The sequence below is a fragment of the Pristis pectinata genome, chromosome 4, assembly GCF_009764475.1.
Source record: "Pristis pectinata isolate sPriPec2 chromosome 4, sPriPec2.1.pri, whole genome shotgun sequence".
Lineage (NCBI taxonomy): Eukaryota > Metazoa > Chordata > Chondrichthyes > Rhinopristiformes > Pristidae > Pristis > Pristis pectinata.
The window spans coordinates 64,131,671-64,148,527 of record NC_067408.1 but is presented as its reverse complement, the minus strand read 5'-3'; positions in this window follow the sequence as shown (position 1 = coordinate 64,148,527).

The window sequence follows — 16,857 nt, the reverse complement described above, 5'->3', positions numbered from 1 at the left end:
GGGGTTGGAGAAGTTAATGGTCTGGTGGTGTTGCCCCAGTGGATGTCTGCAGTGAGTGGTTGTTGGTTGTGAGAGGCAGGTAGGGGTCCCGGCTGGTTCAGTGCACCAGATCCGTGTCTCCATACCAGGGCAGGGGCGAAACGTCTCCAAATCCATTTTGAGTGTGTGACGTCAAAGTATGCATTGCACGTTCTCTGTCATGTCCTGTCATCTCTGGGCATCAGCATGTCACACACAGGGAGGCTCCTGCAAAATAACGTTTGGTTAAGTTTATCTGCACGACCCACAAGAACAGTATGCAAAGCAAAAGAATTGTTTGGACAGTTTATCGCTAAACACAAAGCAGTCTAGTGTTTTTAACGAAAGAGCCCATCCCTTTTCAATAAAAAACCTTTGGTAACCTGCACTTTTTTTTAGAAAAGCTAGCAATTTCAGTTTAAAAAATTGCCTTGTCTTGTATGGTTCTCTAGTCTGAACAAAATACATATTATTTTCACTTTCTGTGATCAAATAATCGATTCCTGTTATCAAATTAGAGTTTGTTCTTGTTAACAAAAATACAGTCTACTCCACTCAGGGGAAAACATTCTATTCCATTACTGTTAATCAAATACAGTATCATCTTGTTATCAGAATGTAATCTTTTGCTTTTAATAGTACAGTGATTCAGCTGAATTAAATGGAATCTCTTCACAAAATGCAGCCTATCAAAATAGAACCTCCACCTATTAATCAAATAGAACCTCTCCTATTCATCAGTTTGACTTTACTGCTGCTAAAAGCTCAATAATGCTCCTGTTCATTCACATTTTATTAGGGAATTTTAATATCTGGGAGCGGGTGGTTGATGGGAGCACGAGGGTGTGGCTTAAATCCAGGGATACTGGCAGGAAATCAGAGAGATGCTGACCTCTCTGATGTGCCAGGCTGCTTGAGAGCAACTCTCTCAGGAGGGGAGCTTGCCAATTACAAGGTGACTCTGGAGTGATATTAACATGACTCTTGCAGTTTATCTGTGGGTCCTTCCATGTCCTGGACTCCTTGGAATCAGTGAGTGAAGTCAAGGAGAGAACACAACAGAGGAGGTAAAGATTGGATTGGAATTACAGAGAAGGAGGTTAGAAAATATCACAGGAGGTTATTTGGATGTCTTTGCTGATAGAGTCATAGAGAGATACAGCACAGAAACAGGCCCTTCGGCCCAACTCATCCATGCTGACTGAGATACCCATCTAAGCTAGTCCCATTTGACCCATATTCCTCTAAATCTTTCCTATCCATGTACCTATCCAAGTATCTTGTACCTCTCCAAATGTTTTCGTTTAGTGGGAAAGGCTGGCTTCTCAACCAGTGCTTTGAAGCAGCAGCAAAGATGTGATATGTCCAGTCATGTGTGCTTAAAGTTCTTTGTTCTTCTGTGCTAGTTTGGTTGAGTTTGGGGTGGAGTGCATCTTGGCAGTGTATCTTCATCCAAAGTCTTCCCCTTAATCTGCTCCTTGTCGCAATTGCTACGGGACATTGGACCATAAAAACTGCAGCCGTCATTGTTAATTTGCAACATTGAAAGGTCCCTGTCACCTCCGTTCATTTTTAAAGTTGAATCAGTCCCCTTCCGAGAGCTGATTTGCCCTTAGAGGTTGGCTGTCCTGCCAAGCACCTCCAAGCATGTTCTGGCTCCCCGAGGGAGTATTGTTGTTTGAGTAGCCAACTGTCACATGGGATATGCTTCTGCTTTTTACGTGCACTTGTCAGGTTAATTGCGTGCTGCTGGATTCCGAGTCTACCTGCTGGTGTCCTTGGCTGAGGTTCAAGTGAAGGATGCAAGCGTTCAGGAATTGGTTTGTCTTGGCAGAGTTACGACTTGATGTAGTGCAGAGGGGGAGATGTGAAAATATCTTGAGCAGTCTTAGGAGGATCTGCTTCTGATTTAGTTGGCTAGCAGTTGAATAATCGGTGGGTTGATCTGCTGGGTATTTCCGGCATTTTCTTTTTGTTTCGGATTTCCAGCTGTGTTCAGCATCTCACAGTTCCTGCACATCCTTTCATTTTTACTTTGCTCTCTTTAACTGCCCCCCATTAGCTGAGCAGCACCAAACACATTAGTCTCTACCCTATTACAGGCACTCTCTCAGGTCCCTCTGCTCCTCCTCTTCTCTGTAACTTAAAACACACTTGTTTTCTCACTTTTCCTTGTTCTGGTGAAGGGCCATTGACTCGAAACATTAACTCGTTTCCTCTCCACGGACGCTGCCTGACCTGCTGAGTATTTCCAGCTTTTTTTTCGTTTGTCTTTTATATTTCCTGTCTCTGGAATTTTTGTTTGCTTTTCATGTGTAGTTTGGGGCTTATCACTGCTCCAAAGATTTGGTCAAGCGGGAGAGCTTGGTGTTAGCAAATCCCTCATACTGTCAGTGACCAAATGCAAACACAATCCTCTCGAGAAAAACTTGGATCCTGGGATCTGACACGACTTGGAAGTCCAGTCTCATTGAAGCTGTATCTGATCACTTTACATAACAAACAGAAAATGCTGGAAAAACTCAGCAGGTCTGGCAGCACCTGTGGAAAGAGAAACGGAGTCATGCTTTCAGATCAAAAAAAACCACACTGCTGGAGGAACTCAGCAGTTTGCTATTTGCTCCAGATTACAGAATCTGCAGTCTCTTGTTTCTCCAAGGTTTCAGACCAAAGTGTTTTCAGCATTTCTATTTTATTTCAGAATTCCAGCATCTGCAGTTATTTGATCTTCATTCTGATCTTTTTAATGTTGGTGAGACCAGATTTTCATGTCCCATATAGAACATAGAACAGTACAGCACAGGAACAGGCCCTTCGGCCCACAATGTTGTGCTGAACTAATTAAATTAGTCATCAAATGCCTAACTAAGTGAATCCCTGCTGCCTACACAATATCCATATCCCTCCATTTCTTGCACATTCATGTGCCTATCTAAGAGCCTCTTGAACACCCCTATCGTATCTGCCTCCACCACCACCCCTGGCAGCATATTCCGGGCACCCACCACTCTCTGTGTAAAAAACTTGCCCCACTCATCTCCTTTGAACTTACCTCCTCTCACCTTAATTGAATGCCCTCTGGTATTAGGCATTCCAACCCTGGGAAGAAGATGCCGGCTGTCTACTCTATCTATGCCTCTCATAATCTTATAAACCTCTATCAGATCTCCCCTCAGCCTCTGCCGCTCCAGAGAAAACAACCCAAGTTTGTCCAACCTCTCCTCGTAGCACATGCCCTCTAATCCAGGCAGCATCCTGGTAAACCTCCTCTGCACCCTCTCCATCCTTCTCATAACGGGGCACCCAGAATTGAATGCAATACTCCAGATGCAGCCGAACTAGTTTTATAAAGCTGCAACATAAATTCCTGACTCTTGAACTCAATTCCTCGACTAAAAAAGGCCAGCATGCCATATGCCTTCTTTACCACCTTTTCATTTCCAGAGAGCTATGGATTTGGACTGCAAGATCCTCCTGTATGTCATCACTGTTAAGGGTCTTGCCACTGACAGTGTACTGTCTCTTTACATTTAATCTCCCAAAGTGCAACACTTCACATTTGGCCGGGTTAATCTCCATCTGCCATTTCTCCACCCATATCTGCAACTGATCTATATCCCGCTGTATCCTTTAGCAGTCTTGTACACTATCCACAACACCACCAATCTTTGTATTGCCTGAAAAATTAATAATCCGCTCACCTACATTTTCATCCAGGTCATTTATATATATGACAAACAGCGGAGGTCCCAGTACGGATCCCTGCGGACCACCACTAGTCACAGACCTCCAGCTAGAATAAGTCCCATCGACCACTACCCTCTGCCTTCTATGGGCAAGCCAATTCTGAATCCAAACGGCCAATTCACCGTGGATCCCATGCATCTTAACCTTCTGGAAGAGCCTCCCATGAGGGACCTTGTCAAACACCTTACTAAAATCCATGTGACAACGTCCACAGATCTACCTTCATCAATCACCCTCATCACCTCCTCAAAAAACGCAATCAAGTTAGTAAGACATGACTTGCCCTGTATAAAGCCATGCTGACTGTCCCTAATCTGGCCATGGTTTTCCAAATGCTCATAAATCTTATCCCTAAGAATCCTTTCTTATATCTTATCTCACAAGACTATATCCGACATTGACGTCACACTGATCTGGCAGAAGGGAATTCCTTTAAAGGTTACAAGAGAGGTACTATCTGGAAAGGTGACAATGTATTGGAGACATCAAGTGATGATATAGACAAGGAGATGACATACAGAAAGCTGCCATTTCATTTAGGTTCTTAACAGTGGACAAATGTTCTTCATGTCCTCATGAAGAATTAGGAGCAGGAATTGCCAACTGGCCCTTTGAACCTGCTCTGCCATCCATCAGGGCTGACTTACAAGACCAAGGGAAAAGTTGACCCCTTCTCCTATCTTGGGATCCACCTCTCTGCCAAGGCAGACATTGATGATGAAATTCAGCATAGACTTCGACATGCCAGCACAACCCTTGGTCGACTGAGGAAAAGGCTGTTTGATGATCGAGAGCTCAGATTTGACACAATGCTCATGGTCTTGTGTGCTTCCAGGACCTGGGCTACTGACAAACACCAGTAAGATACAAAACGCCAGTAAGATACTACCGATGCTGCCTTCAGATAGTCCACCAAGTTCTCTGGAAGGAAAGTCAAACCAACATCAGTGCTGTTTCCCAGGCCAACATCCCCAGCACTTAAGCACTGTCAACTCCACTGGGCCGACTCCTCTGGGCCAACTCCACTGGGCCAACTCCACTGGGCAGGCTACTTATGATGGTCCTGGGCCATGGGTGTGGGAGAATCTTTACCACATGGACTGCAGCCTCTCAGGGGGGTGGTTCACCACCACTCTCTCAAGGGGCAGTTAGGGGTGGGCAGTAAATGCTGGCCTTGCCAGTGACACCCAATTCAAGGAAAGGGATCTTGGCCTGGTCAGTTGGCGGTGTATTAAACCCATGATGGTCCTTGAGGGCTGTCTTGCTGTCACTGTTCAGTGGCTGGCCCTGGTTTGGTCAGTACACTGTGGACACATGGTGGGTGAAGGGAATGAGGTAGTCTGAGCATCAGCCAACGTACAGGAAACATCTCTCTCTTCTGCCATGAGGCTGAAGCCAAGGGTTGGTTCCACAAGGCCATGCCTGCGAGGTCCCCACTACTCCTGAGTCCCTCCTAAGCCGTAGAGCTGCTTCGAGTGACTGAAAGCCCTTTGAAGCTGCTCCCTCCAGACTGCTCCTTGCTCTGGGACAATGATGTCATCTTCCAGGAAGAAGGCATTTGGCACGCTGGCCTTCATCAGTCAGTACATTGTGTATAGAGGTTGGGAGGTCATGTTCTGGTTGTACAAGATGTTGGTGAGACTGCACTTGGAGTATTGCGTACAGTTTTGGTCACCCTGCTATAAGAAAGAATATTAAGCTGGAAAGTGTGCAGAGGAGACTTATGAGGATGTTGCCAGGACTTGAGGGACTGAGTTATGGACAGAGGTTGAGCAGGCTAGGCCTTTATGCATTGGAGCTTAGGAGACTGAAGGGTGACCTTATAGAAGTGAATAACATCATGAGGGGCACAGATAGGGGCAATGTGCACAGTCTTTTTCCCAGGGTTGGAGAACTAAAGGGCATAGGTTTAAGGTGAGAGGGGAGAGATTTAATAGGAACCTGAGGGAAACATTTTTACACAGAGGGTTGTCAGTATGTGGAATGAGCTGCCAGAGGAAGTGGTTGAGGCAGGTACAATGACAACATTTAAAAGGCACTTGCACAAGTACATGGATAGGGAAGGTTTAGAGGGATATGGGCCAAACCTGGGCGAATGGGGCTAGCTTGGTTGGACATCTTGGTAGGCATGGAGAAGTTGGGCCGAAGGGCCTGTTTCTGTGCTGTATGAGTCTATGACTCTATAATTAAGCCCCAGGCAACACATATAGCCATATGTGTTACTATGTGGTCAGTGCCAAGGTCTGAAGCAGATGCTCTATCCCAAGCATGGGAAAAGATTACCAGACAGAGGAAAAGATTCCAGGATGTGGCTCAAGGCCTCCTTGAAGAAATGCAATATCCCTGCTGACTCCTGGGAATCTATGGCCCACGATTGCTCAAAGAGGAGAAGGAGCAATCGGGATGGTGTTGAGAACTTCGCATTCATCGGAAGCACACAGAAGCCCAGTGTCAACAGTACGACGAGACTCCACTTTAACAACTCGTCCACTCACCTCGCCTGGTGGGTGGATGATTCGTTAAGGTGGCATTCCTCAGTCCAATTTACAAAGGGAGGCATCCTGGTATAAACTGTGCAAATCAGGACTCTAAGCATCCTCACTTAGGGCAGTGCACAAACAAAGTGAGGATGGTGATGAGGGAGCATGGGAGGGTGTACATCTCTCTGATCGACCAGCTCTCCCTGTCTTCTGTTGAAGGTACGAAGGTAGCCTTCTGTTTTACTAAGGACCTGAGAAACACACAGTGAATGAAGGAATATTTTGTACTGTGTATTTAGGCAACAGTACAATCTTCTGATCTTATGCACAGATTACTCTGGACATGATGTAGCTTGCCCACAGATGGTTTGAGGGAATGTTTGAAGGATGCCAGATTATCATATTGCATGGGTCACTTGTACACCTTGATACACAGGATCATTCTTTCTCAGCTGCCAAACTCTGCTGCATTTTTTGGTTCTTTTCGTATGCAATGCGTCATTGTTCTAGCTTGGTTCTCCATCCACTGCTGCTCTGACCTCTCTTCTCTCAACTTCGTACACTGTTCCAACAATGCCCAATGTAAACTCAAGGACCAGCACGTCATCTTCCATCTGTGCTAGATATAACCTTCCGCACTCAATGCTAAAACCAACAATTTCAGATAACACCCCCTTTCCTGTTTGTGTCAGAACCAGCCTGTTCTGATGTAAAGTCATCCACTTGTAACATTAGCTCATTATTTTTCTCTCTCCAGAGATGCTGCCTGATCTTCTGTTTCTTGTCATCATTTCCCTTTGTGTTGAAGTGGTGCTAGGCAACTGGGTCAGTGTATCCCTCCACAGGCATGTCATATCACACTGTCATACACTTCCATTGAGGCGTGAGCCTGAGTCAGGATCTGCACAAATCTAATGGAACGGAGGAGAAGATATATTCTCAAAGTCAAAGTTGAGTTTATTGTCATATGTATGCACAGGAGCAATGAAAAACTTACTTGCAGCAGTATCACAGGCACATAGCATCAGATACACAACATTCACAAGATAAACATGAATTAAACGTAAATTATACAAAAATTATACAAGAAAAAACACAATTAGAACAAAAAAAAGTCCATTGCAGTGCAAAGTGGTCATAGTGTTGCTACAGTGAGGTGGTGATTAAGGTTGTGCAGGATGGTTTCAGGAACTGAATGGTTGAAGGGAAGTAGCTGTTCTTGAACCTGGTGGTGTGGGACTTCAAGGCTTGTGTACCTCCTGCCCAATGGTAGCTGCAAGAAGATGGCATGGCCCAGATGGTGGGGATCTTTGATGATAGATGTTGCTTTCTTGAGGCAGCGCTTCATGTAGATCATGGGGAGGGATGTGCCTGTGATGTATTGGGCAGTGTCCACTACTCTCTGCAGCTTCTTACATTCCTGTGCATTGGAATTACCACATCAGACTATGATGCAACCAGTCAGGATACTTTCAACAGTACATCTGTAGAAATTTGTTGGAGTGTTTGGTGACAAGCTGAATCTCCTTAACCTCTTGAGAAAGTAAAGACGCTGGTGTGCCTTCCTCTGTAACTGGTAGGGCCACATCCTGTAGTTGAGGGGCACACTCACTTGCAAACAAGCATACTCACCTGGAAATCAGTTTAAGATGCCTACTGGGATTGTAGATCAGCTGTACTAAAGGTCATTCTTACAGCAGTCCTGTTAGTTCACCCTCTCAGGACTCTAGAGACCAGCTGCACCACTTGACTGATCGGTGATTCCTTTGATTTGTGGTCAGTGTGTGTGAACATGTTCAGAAAATGGGACTTAGGGTGTGGATATTACATTCCTGACCTGTGCTGTAACCTGTGTAGCCGGACTGGATAAACTTTAAACACTGATATGTTCCAACCTGTATCCTGAAGCTGTGTGTAAATATTAAATCCCCGACCTCTGCATTTACCAGCATGCTGCCATTTGGCTCTGTGACTTCAGGAGAGAAAAACAAGCAGTGTTTCCTAACAGTCGGAACCCTATGTGCCAACAAATATTTAATAAGGCCATTCATTGCCAGACGTTGCCGACTGCTGCTAGGAACCTCTGAAGACTATGTGTATATTTATATATATTTTAGGAAAATATAGAATTCCACCGACTTCAGCAGTTGTGTGGGTGTAACTTGGGAAATGACACACTGGCTGCTTCCCCTCTCCAAATGCAGCACACCACCCCGGCCCATTTGTAACATTTCTAACATTACACAAAAATCCTAATTCTTACACAAAGTTGTCAGAGTCCATGCTCAAGACAGCTTTACCCGTCATTCCTGACCTATTACAGCTAAAATATAAATATCTGCGCGCGCACGCGCACACACACATGCACGCACACACGCACACACACGCACACGCATACAGACGCAGAAGCATATGCAAACACACTCACACACACAATAAATAAAATTCAACATCCAGACACGAAAACACACACATACAGTACACACACACACACACACACACACACACTCAATTACACCTATACACATGTAGATAAATATACACACTCAACACAAACAAACACACATTCAATATACACAGATACACATTCATACACAAAAACTCACAAAAATGCACTCACACACACTCAAATACACACAAACAGGCAATAGCACACTCAAACACACAGAGGCACATGCGACACACACATAGATACACACACACACACACACACACAAACACAACACGGGAATGTTCAAACACACATGCACCAAATGTAAGGTCAAACATGCACATATAAGCACACACATGCACATACAAGCACATATATGTCAATTCACATGTGCAAATGCACACACTGACCTTCAGCACAGATCAACACAGATATACAACCACATATTTGCACACAACCACACACACAACCAGGACCACACTCAAACATACACACACACTGTGACGTACACACACGAATGTTAATTAGAGAAAAGAAAACTACACTTGATCGACTGTAACTGTCTGATTTGCATGTCTCTGGTTTTCAGGAATGCTATTTATTGGGTGAGACCCTGGGGAGGAGGGAGGTCACTATTAAATTTAACTGGATGATGTCATAATATTCCATCACCCGATTTCAGTGATGGTCTATTTATTTATTCAGCAAGAGCCGTTGAGCAATGAACTGGTGTGAGTAAGAAACCCCACTGACGTTTGCAAGTAACTGCAATAAAGGATACTGAGACTAAGACTGACCTAAGCAGCACTCAATCAACTTACTGTCAGAGCTCAGCTTTCAATGTGCTGAGTAACTGTGATCTGGTGTCTGGCTCCCTTCCATAGGGGGTGCTCGGCAGTGACTGGAAAATCACCTCTGCTTACTTCACTGTTGTCTCTCCCCCGACAGATTAGCAGTGTTACACCAGGCAATGGTGCTGTCAGAGGTGGCAGTTCTGCCTCTCAACCAGTGGGTTTCCTCCATTCACACACAGTATGGGCTGAGTTGGGTAATCTTGCCTCCAGCACAGAAATTTGAGCCAGACCCACCTAGGGAGTGATCCCCAGGATCCTGGGACAATACATATCCCGCCCCACTGCCAACAGGGTCGTTCTCCCATGGTGGGAGGCTGGGTGGGAGCTTGGCTGGGTGTGGGATGTTTTTGGGACGTGTGCCTGATGTGGGTTTGGAGCATGGGGTGCATGAGGGATGTTGGGGTTGGTCGTGGTGTGGGACATTGGGATGGGTCATCTTTTGGGTCATTGGGGTGGTTGTGGTATGGAATGTTGGTGTGGGTATGGGATGTTGGTGTAGGTGTGGGATGTTGGGTGGGACATTGCGGGGATCCTGGTCTGGGACATTGGGGTAGGTGTGGAATGTGGGGTGGGTGTGGGATGTTGGGGTGGGTGTGGGAAGTTGAGGTGGGTGTGGGCTGTTGGGTGGGTGTGGGATGTCGGGTGGGTGTGGGATGTCAGGGTGGGTGTGGGATGTCAGGGTGGGTGTGGGACTTTGGGTGGGCATGGGAGGTCAGGGTGGGTGTGGGACATTGGGTGGGTGTGGGACATCGGGGTGGGTGTGGAACATTGGGGTGGGTGTGGGACGTTGGGTGGATATGGGACGTCAGGGTGGGTGTGGGATGTCGAGGTGGGTGTGGGACATATGGTGGGTGTGGGACATTGGGTGGGTGTGGAATGTTGGGGTAAGTATGGGACATTGGGTGGGTGTGGGATGTGTGGTGGGTGTGTGATGTTGGGGACAATGTGGGACGTTGGGTCGGTGTGGGACATTGGGTGGGTGTGGGATGTCGGGTTGGGTGTGGGCCGTCAGAGTGGGTGTGGGATATTGGGTGGATGTGGGACGTTGGGGTGTGTGTGGGCCAAGGTATAGCTGCCATTTTTCTTCAACCTAACTATGGGATACTTCATCATCAGATAAGGTTTGAAGAGAATCTGAGGTAAAGGTTAATTTTGAGGCATCTTTGTTTTTAATTAACATCATTACAGCCAATCAGACGAGCATATTTCTGATACCAGGGCATCTTGGGGTCCGGGGTGGAAAGTACTATCAGCAATGATTTGTGTTGAAAGGACAGTTGTCCTTAATTAAATGTCTTTGATTGAAAGAATTTACTTCTAATCTAATAGTTTCATGAGAACGTCAGTGATCAGATGATCACAATTTATTCTGAATTATAGGGTTTAAACTCTTCCTGCACAATGCACATCAGGGCCGTCTTTTCAGCAAAGCTCAGGCACTGTAATGTTGCTTCTCCTGATGAACTGTGTCTATATTAGCGAGACCATTACCTGTGAGCCAATCAGTAAACATACATTTCTTTCCCTCCTTGCTTCAGGGACAGCCAAGACCAGACTGAATGCAGTTATTGTGGCTGTACGAAAGTTAGTAAAAGCAGTGTGTGAAAGGAGTGGGGTCTGCTGGCAAGCACGGAGTACCCTCAGTGAACTCAATGACCTCTTCACTTTTAACAGTGCGAGCTCGTTTAAAAATAGGCAAGTCTGGTAAATGAGGCGGTTGTGGCTGTGTGAGGTGTGTCTTCTGCACTTTGTTGGCTGTGTTGCCAGGTTCATTCACACTACACTGAGCTGACCTGTCCTGGTGCAGCTTAGATTATACAGCACAGAAACAGGCCCTTCAGCCCAACTCATCCATGCTGACCAAGAAACCTATCTACATTAATCTCATTTGCCTGTGTTTGGCCCATCCCTCTAAACTCTTCCTACTAATGTACCTGTCTGTCTTTTAAATGTGATTGTATCCACCTCTATCATCTCTTCTGGGCAGCTGTATTATTGGACCTCTCCCCCCCCCCATATTTCCCAATACTGATTCCAAAGGCCCTACCAAGGGGCTTGATTCTCACCAATAGTTATCAAAGTGCAACTGGGACTCACTTCAGGACCACTAGGAGTTCGATGTCACACCCCACTGACTGTCACATACAACCAACCACAGTTACCTGTTGTTCAGCATCAATTGGCATTCTCCACTGCCTGTTGCTGTCTATCGCCTGTCATTGTCCACGCCTGTCTCTGTCCAACAGCTAACACTGTCCGCTGACTGGCACCATCATTTGCCTGTCATTGTCAATTGCCTGTCGCTTTTCACCACCTGTCATTCACCACGGCCTGTCACTGTCTATTGTATGTCACTATCACCTAGCGTTCTTCCCTGCCATAGTCCACTGCCTGTCACTCACCACCACATCACATTCTCCATTGCTTGTTACTCTCAATCACTTATCACACACAATAGCCCGTCACTTACCACTGCTCTCTCGCCTGCCTGCCATTTCCCCCACTTGTCACTCTCCACTGCCTGTCACTCTCCCCTCCCTTCACCCTTCATCACCTGTCACTCTCCCTTTCCTTCCCCTCACCCTTCACCATCTGTCACTCTCCCTTCCCTCCACTGCCTGTCACTCTTCCCTCCATTCTCCTTCCACCGCCTGTCCCTCTATGTGGACGCATCCCCCCTCTGAGATCACACACTGACAGAATGCTTAACAAAATGCATTCCCCAAAAGCAGCACTAATGCAACAAGCTACTTATTAAAATTATTTATATCTACACATGATGTCATACATTCCTTGGAAACATTCTTCACTTGTAGTCCTGCTGAAGTCAAGCAAATGAGTGGTTTCCTCTTCCTTCAGTCAGTGGTGTACCAATGTGCTCACCTCTTCCATCGACCGTTCCATGAGCTTTCCTGATTCTAAGTCCTCTCTTTCATTCAGCTGCAGATTACATTTTTCCTGCAATGTGTTTTTTTTCCAAGCTGGGTCCATGAGGTAATTTGTTGACCAAACCTACTGCAACGGTTGCTTGAAGACCAGCTCAGTTTGCATGTTGCCATGGAGGTCCTGGTTACCGAGGCTCCGGAGGAGTTATGGTCCAGTGAAGTCATCCACCCAGAGGTTAACTATCGGTCCTATGGATTTTCACATGGTGAGTCAGGTTCTGGACACACCATTATTAATAAAAGACCCCTACAATAACCAACAGATCCTCTATATATGTATTCAAGTCAAGTCAGGTTTATTGTCATGTGGACAAGTACGGTGAGGTACAAGTACAATAAAAAACTTGCTTGTAGTACCATCACAGACAACACACAGAACATAAATTATACAAAAATTATACAAGACAGTTCAAGAAGAAAAAGACTGTTCAAAACAGGACATCATTGCAAAAAAAACAGAGACAAGTCCATGGTAATGTAAGAGGTGGTCCGTAGTGTTCCATGCTGAGGTAGTGATTAGGGTTGTGCAGGTCGGTTCAAGAACCTGATGGTTGTAGGAAAGTAGCTGTTCCTGAACCTGGTGGTGTGGGACTTCAGGCTTCTGTACCTCCTGCCTGATGGTAGCAGTGAGAAGAGGGCATGAACCAATGGTGGGGATCTTTGATGAGAGATGCCGCCTTCTTGAGGCAGTGCTTCCCGTAGATGCTTTCAGGGGTGGGGAGGGCTGTGTCTGTGACGGACTGGGCTGTGTCCACTACTCTCTGCAACCTCTTGCATTCCTGTGCATTGGAATTGCTGTACCAGGCCATGATGCAATCAACAGGAATACTTACAGCTGTGCATCCTTTACACTTCAGGTATCTGTTCATAGGACCTCGCTGGCAATGGCTGCCTTTATTGTCATCCCTAATGGCTTCCAAACTGAGAAGAGTGAAGAGCCTTACTTTGGAGTCACCTATAGGCCAGACCAGATCATGATGGCAAATTTCCTCTCGCAGAGGGCTTTCCCAACAGTCTGGTTACCGTTGCTGAGACTAATGTGGCACCTGGTGAGTTTTTTTTTGCAAATTTTGTGCATGTTCCCCAACTGTCATGGTGGTGTTCAACCCCAGATATCTAGATCTCTGCCTGCTAGCCTATTAACATAACAACTACACCACCATACCCCATCTCTCTGGGGGGGACACCTGATAAAATGTAGTCATGAGGCTGGGGCTGTGGGCTTTGGGATAGAGGAGATGGAGGGGAGACCTCATCGAGAAGTATAAAAATGATGAGAGGGGCTACATAGGATGGAAATGTTTCTCTTAGCAGACAGTTCGGAAACCAAGGGGCAGAGATTTAAAGTAATCATTAGAAGAATTAGAGGGGAGATGAGGGAAAGGTTTTTGGGTGGGGGATCTGGAACTCACTGCCTGAGAAGATGATTGAGGCAGAAATCCTCAGCACTGTTACACAGTACTGGGATGTACACTCAATAACTTGTTGGGATACAGACCTATTGCAATACTGGATGGTTCTTTTTTAACTGGCACAGACACATTGGGCTGAATGGCCTCCTCTCTGCCCTATGTTTTCTCTGACTCTATAATCTAACTTCCATCAGTGCCCAGAGGACATCAGGGAGCCATTTGACTCTTGGGTTATGAGCTGGGAGCACAGGTTGGCGCATACAGGAGAGAGATTCTTCTTCAAACATGATGGAGAAATGTAATTCACTTCTAGCCAAAGTGGATGGGGTGGAACAGAATAAAGATCCTTCAAAGAGGAGCTGGAGAATTACCTTGAGAAATAAGGTAGGGTACAGAGCAAGTGAAATGATGGTGTTCCATCATATTGTACACTTGGAGCGAAGCGAAGGGTTTTGGTGGTAATTTCAGGGTTACTTACCAACACTGCAAAACTGTTTTAACGTTCCTTCAGTCCACAGGAACAGCACTGGCTTATTCTGATGAGGATTTGATTTTTATTGCATTTATGCATCAACAAGGCCACCCAATTGATGTAGGGGGGCTCACAGATGGAAATGCTGGCACTCTCTGAGGAGCCTGGCATCTTTATGGAGGACTGGTGCACACTTCCAGTAACTACCGATTGATATATACATAGGAAATAGAAGCAGGAGTCGGCTATTCAGATCCTAGCTCCATCCCAGCATTCAGTAAGGTCTTGGGTTATCCTTGACCTGAGCTTCACTTTGAATATACTTGGTGACTGAGCTTCCACAGCCCTGATGGGTAAGCGAATTCCAAGGATTCATTGCTCTCTGGGTGAAGAGATTTCTTCTCATCCCTGTCCCGAAATGCTGATCCCTCACTTTGATACTGTGACCCCTGGTTCTGCACACCCCAGCCAGGGGAATCATTGACTCTGCATCTACCCTGTCAAGCTCCCGGGGAGGGTTTTGATGGAGTTAATCCCAGGTTTAACCACCAACGTTTTGTAGGAGCTGGGACCGAATCCAGTTTACACCTTGCGTGTGGTACCATCCCCTCACTAGAAGTGCATGATGGAGGAGGCAGAGCCAGTCTCCAGGAGTGACAGACGTGAGCCCCACCCTATCCCACTGGGAGTGGGACACAGCATACAGTAGCATACAAACACCAAATCTTACTCCACCTAACAACATGCTTTGCAATAGTGGTGTGGCTACATATTTGTGTTAATGTCTGATAAGAAACAGTGCCAACTGGGATTAAAGAGCTTGAATGGAACCGGAACATTTGTGCCAATTATTGGCACTCTGTATTCACCATCTAACCTTGCACAGTTTCTTCAAAGATGACGATTTATCGAGGCAGACTTGTTTTGCACCTTGAACTTACTTGCTCAGTATCAGATTTGCAGAATTCCACACTGCCAACAGGGATCAAAGCTGGAGAAGCTGGCTGAAGAAATCTGCGAGTTCCAACTCCAGCAGGTGAGAGTAGACTCTGCTGCTGACTTTACAGCAGAACTGCAGTGACCACTCCAGGATATTTCACCTTTCCTGGCACCTTTACCCTTGCTCAGTAGACAGTGCAGAATACAAGCTGTCTTCACTGCATCCCAGCACTTCCAAAGCTAAACTGTAGAAAAAAACTGGCAGAACATTCTGGGTGGGAGCCTCTCTGCTCCAGCAAGCCGGGTTCGATCCTGACCTTGGCCGCTGTCTGTGTGGAGTTTGCATGTTCTGCCTGTGACCATGTGGGATGTGGGTTTCTCCCCGGTGCTCCAGTTTTCTCCCACATCTCAAAGACGTGCGGGTTGGTAGGTTAATTGATTGCTGTAAACTGCCCTCAGTGTGTATGTAAGTGGTAGAATCTGGGGGTGGTGGTGGGGAGGGGGGTGGGGGCTGGGGGAGAGTTGATGAGAATATGGGGACAATAAAAAAATGGGATTAGTGTAAGATTAGTGTAGATGGGTGGTTGATGGTCAGCACAGATTCAGTGAGCCGAAGGGCCTGTGTCTCTCTGTGGCTCCAAACATATCTGGGCAAGGTTTAGAAAGCTTGCACCAAAACCAGCTAGGTATCCTGGCGCTACCTGGCTGCTTGTTGTGTTTTCTCACCCACTCTGCACAATTCACATTGCTGAGTTACAAGCACAAACTTGGCATTTGGGGCAGTGCCTTTGCACAGGGTTGCTGATGGAGTTAGTTATGTATCCAGTGGGACCCACTGAGTAATTGCTTGCATCCAGCAAGTGGATGTGGGCCATGTTCCACTGCTAATTAGCCTTGGACTCTGCTGCCAATACTGAAATAAAACAATATGTAAAGGACAACAATCTGGGCCACAGGGAGGTCCTTGGCGGCATGCAATTAGCACTCAGAATCGACACATTCAATAAAGAGTCTTCTGTGAATTATCTGGGCAAACTGAAGATAGAATTTTAAAGATCAAAATGTGGTCAAAACCATAAGATGCTCCCACTCTCCTTCAAACCCATCTTTGGCCCTCCCTTCCATTCACTGCAGTCCCATCCTTCCTACATACATTCCATACTTGTGGTTTATGCTGGCATCACCACGTTGTAAATATGGGACGGCACAGTGGTGCAGCAGGTAAAGCCGCTGCCTTACAGTGCCGGAGGCTCGGGTTCAATCCTGATCTCCGGTGCTGCCTGTGTGGAGTTTGCATTTTCTCCCTGTGACTGTGCTCTGGTTTCCTCCCACATCCCAAAGATGTGCAGGATGGTAGATTAATTGGCAGCTGTAAATTGCCCTTAGTGTGTTAGGATCTGGGGCGAATTGATGGGAATGTGGAGAGATTACAACATGGGATTGGTGTAGGATTAGTGTAAATGTGTGGGTGACAGTTGGCATGGATTTATTGGGCTGAAGGGCCTGGTTCCGTGCTGCATCTCTCTATGACTCTAACACTCTAAAGAACTGACATTAGC